The sequence below is a fragment of the Sciurus carolinensis genome, chromosome 4 (assembly GCF_902686445.1).
Source record: "Sciurus carolinensis chromosome 4, mSciCar1.2, whole genome shotgun sequence".
In the NCBI taxonomy this organism is placed as follows: domain Eukaryota; kingdom Metazoa; phylum Chordata; class Mammalia; order Rodentia; family Sciuridae; genus Sciurus; species Sciurus carolinensis.
In genome coordinates, this window is record NC_062216.1 from 140201485 (window position 1) to 140206023 (window position 4539).

Consider the following 4539-nt stretch of genomic DNA (forward strand, 5'->3'; position numbering starts at 1 on the left):
TTGTGCAAGGTGTGTTTCCTTTGGGTTTTTGTTGTTGTTGTTTTATTTTGTTTTGTTTTAGTTCTGCATCCTACCTTTCTGCTGTGTAATCCCCAACTCCTGTCAATGTTATTTGAACAAAATTGACCTCAGCTTCTGGCTTTCAGGATGAGCATGTAACTCAAGTTTGGCCAAAGTGCTTCATCCCTCTGGTCTAGTGATCGGATCATGTTTGGTGCATTATCCAAGTTCTGTTTACCAGAGATGATGAGCTTCCGCCTAAGAATTTTTTAAGTCAATAGGAAGAAAGTAAAGCTGAAATATGGAAGAAGAGAAATAAGATCCAAATGACAATGAACCCTAATTCTAGCTGAAATCTATTCCTGCTTTTTCTGTCACATGACCTAATACATTTCCAACTCTGTTTAAGCATGTTTTAGCTGGGTTTATTTAATTTACAGTAGAAAGCAATCTCACTATTAGAAATTAAAATGTAGTATAATCCTATCAAGTAATCATGTGGGCTTCAAGGAATGTATAGAGTCACAACCACATCAGATATTGCAACTGTGTACGTATGCAGGATTATGTGGTGAACCTGTACCTGAACCTCATTCAACCTGTATTCTTTTAGCTTAGAAAGTTTCTTCCTTTCTCTGGTTGATATGTAGAATTTGCATAATTTTGGTTTTGATGTTATGCTGTGTAAAAGACAACTCACTCTATGTATTTGTTTACTGAACACTTAATTCTCAATATATCCTAGTGGAATCAGTCTACCCTTATTCTTAACCCAGACTGGGTGGTGTGGACTGTATCCCAAACTCCAGGCTTGTGGGGTGCATGACCCAAATCAGGTCAATTCCCTGGAATTTTGCTTGAGTTTTTAGAAAAAAGATCTCTCTATCCTCTAGGATTGCTAGCTATGAGTATATTACCAGTTTTAGGCTGACAATGGACACATGAGTGACATTCGGTACGTATGAGATTGAGGTCATCACAGAAGAAAGGAAAGCCAAAAGACAGAAAAGGGAGCAGTTTATATAGCTATCTTTGAACATCAATCTGCCAATGCCTAAAACCATCTTTACCGCTTAGACTTTCTAGTCATGTAAGCCAACCTATTTCCTTACTTGCACTAAACTGGTTTATGCTGGGTTTTTGACATGTGGTACCAAAATCTTGAGTACTGTACATTGGCATGAAGGTTTAGTACTTATGGATTATTGTCAGCTGTCACAGATTCTGAAATCCCATGTCTCAAAATTTGCTGAGAAGATATTAGTGATTGACTGACTTCTCTGAAAATACCCTTGGTTGTCATGGTGATGAGAGGGAGCAGGTACCATATGAGAATTGTGAAATATTTTCATATAAAATCAGAACTAGGTAAGAAGCACATTTAAACCAGTTCTGAATATGCTACATTCATAGAACCCCTAAGATGCTTGGAGAAACAGAGACTTCACATTCTCTATGTTGTTCAAAGCATCTAAAGGGACAGTGTCATTTAAAGAGGGTGTCAAGTTTTGATATCCCCTCAACCCTAAAACCAAGACCAGTGTATCTCAGAGATTATCTAATTTATTCTTCACATTTTATCCCCCACTTTGTAACTATGACAGGAAGCAATACATAAGCAATGAGACTAGGCTTTGGGATTTTTTTCCTTTTTCTAAGATGTTAACATTCACATAATAACCTATGGAATTTACTTAAAGGATCAAAAAATAAATTTAATTTTATCCCTAGTTTTCTGAAAGTTATCAATAATAATAATCTGTAATGACTATGAAATATTATTTGTGAAAATGCTGAGTTTCTATAGCACTTAGATGTTGCTAAATTTCTTATAGGACCTTGATATTTCATCTCTTTCATGTAAGATCACATCTAAGATGGTTTAGTTCTTTGGTGATCACCTGTTTAAATTATAGTATTTCCAATAAAAATTATCAGGATCAGTTCTCAAATGTCTTATATTTAGGGGTAAATTTTATGAGATTAAGATTTTGGGGTACAAATATAAAATGCAGGAAACTAAAAAGAAGAGCTTTGTTTTTTTTGTTTTTTTTTTTTTTTCGATTTTGAGTCTGTGCTTTTATGTAGCATAAGCAACACTTACAAATAGGAATTAGCAAATGATTACAAATCTTCCTTGTGCCATACTAATAGATTAATTTCTAAAATCACAAGAAAGTCAAGTTATTGTTTAAGTAGAGGAAAGTTGTGCTGACATTTCATAATCTACTTTTGGTAGCTGCTTCAATTCTTGAACTTGATAACATGACTTCAGGAATTAAGTTTCTTGGTCATGTATCTGCAAATAAAAACCAACATAGACTCCACTACTACTCATGAAGATGAGCTACTCAGTTGCCCTCCAAGGAAGGACTTGCTGACCAGAAAAGGGGACTGTGGTCTGCAGTCAACCTGGGCTTCAGCTTCCTTAAGGAGAGCCATAGCTACATGGAGGCACAGTCTGTATTCCATGACTAAGAGGGAGTATAAGGCCCCGGTGCAGGACCTTCCAAGGATACTCTCACCCCAGGGATCCCTGTTGGGTTGGTCCAAGCGTTCTTAGGGACTGAATCACAATTTAACTTCTTTCTCTGCCCAGTGCTGCTTCCTCCTCTTTCCTTTCAAATGTATTGATCCCTTATAAATATCTTATACATCAAACTCCATCATTGCAACTGCTCCCAGGGAATGCAGACTTGGACACCTATAATTAATTAGAAATAATAAATCCATGCATTCATCTCACTTTACCACACGTATTTCCAGAAAGATTTGGGTACCAAAGTCCAGTTCAGTATTCATAAAGGTTTTTTCTGGGTAGTGGGAGTATTGTTTTTTCAAACTTTCTTGGAAGTATTCTGTTTTTATTCAATTTTTTGAAAATGTTGAGCAAGTATATATATATATTCATATATATATATATACATATATATATTTACCTAAAAATAAAGACATTACAAAATAAAAATAAATAAGTACAGTATTAATAATACAATGGGGTAGGGAAGAAGGAATAAATACATAAAAAAGAATCATCGGATTTTTAAAAATTTTTATTTTTTTTAACAGTGATAAAATATACTTTTATTTACTTTGTTGAATCAGAGGGTCATAAAAAAATTATTGCTAAAGTAGGTATCAGGCAAACAGACAGGTGCTTTAGAAGTCCAGTTACCTTGGAATTTATTTAAACTAAGAGAAAAAGGTCATAATGTTTTCATGCAATACACATTTGATTCTTTAAATAATAATTGTGACAAATAGCAGAAAGAATTAAGGAATGCTGCACTGATGATCCATACAAAACACCAACATTTTAGGTTGTACATAATTAAAGAAATATCTTACTTTTCAAAATACTGTAATAGCCAATACACAGAGGCATGCCTTAGGTGGGCATAGGAATGCAGTTTTTAAAAGGGAAAAAAAATCACACTGGAACTACTTAATTTCGATAAAACCACTGAGCAAGAAAAGCAACATTGAACTTCCATACTGATTTTACACAATTTCTATACAGTACCTTGACTTAAATCCAAGAGCAAAAGTTAAGACTCTCCTCCTCTATTTTTGGTAAACAACTGCATGGTAAACTTAGATGACTTTTCCCCCTGGATTTTACCTGGAAGTGGCCTTTTTAATACCTTATTTAAAAGAGGGCAGGTTTGGCACTTTTATACTGATGTCACCAATGTTAATATTTCTTGGGATCTCAGGAAGATTCATATTCTTTACAGCTGATACAGCACAGGCTGGAGCTCCTGCTAAGCCAGCCTCAGATTTCTCCAGTTTATTTTGTGCATCAATTTGTGTAACGATCTCATTCATGTTGGTCTCCAATACCATTCCCCCCATCACATTTCTGCAAGAATGCTGTGAACCTTGTCTACATGGAAAATTAAATCCAGTTCACATTTTCAAAACATTTGTCTAAGGTTTCCACGAATACTTGAATTAGATCTAAAATGCCAAGTTCACTTTCTGAAGAATCCACACAGAAGACAAAATATAGGGTTGCATAATGTCTATAAATCAGTTTGTTGTCAGATCCTCCAATTAATAATCCTCCTTCTAGGAAATTACATTTTCATCTCTCTTAGATACCAAATGGAAAATCTCTCTGATGGTTCACTGTTGTGTATCTTCACTGTAGGGTTGGTAAAACTTGGAGAGCCACGGCTTCCCATGGTTGTTGAAGATGATCGCCTTGATCATGGCTGGGCTGGGCTGGGCGGACGGGGTGGGCGCTGGGGGCCCGGGCCGGAGCGGGCACGAGCCTTGCCTCGGGATCTCACAGTGATCCTTCCCCACCCGCTCCCTCGAATCATCAGATTTTAAATCACAACTAGTCTATTTATTTCTGACTATAACTACAATTGGAAGGATTGTAAGATTGTTATGAACTCTTTCCAATGTTTTATCTCATGTTAGTGTCCTTACAGAAATGAATACTAAAGATTCTTTGAAAAAGTACATACTCTGAAACAATTTACCAGGCATAAGATAAGTAACACACCCAGCATTGCTATGGATTTTAAT

The 4539-nt window shown here is 35.8% G+C and overlaps 1 pseudogene; it reads right to left on the minus strand.

Annotated features, from left to right (window-relative positions):
* Positions 1-3309: 3309 nt before the first annotated feature.
* On the minus strand, positions 3310-4215 carry LOC124983601 (AP-3 complex subunit sigma-1-like; annotated as a pseudogene).
* Positions 4216-4539: the final 324 nt, after the last annotated feature.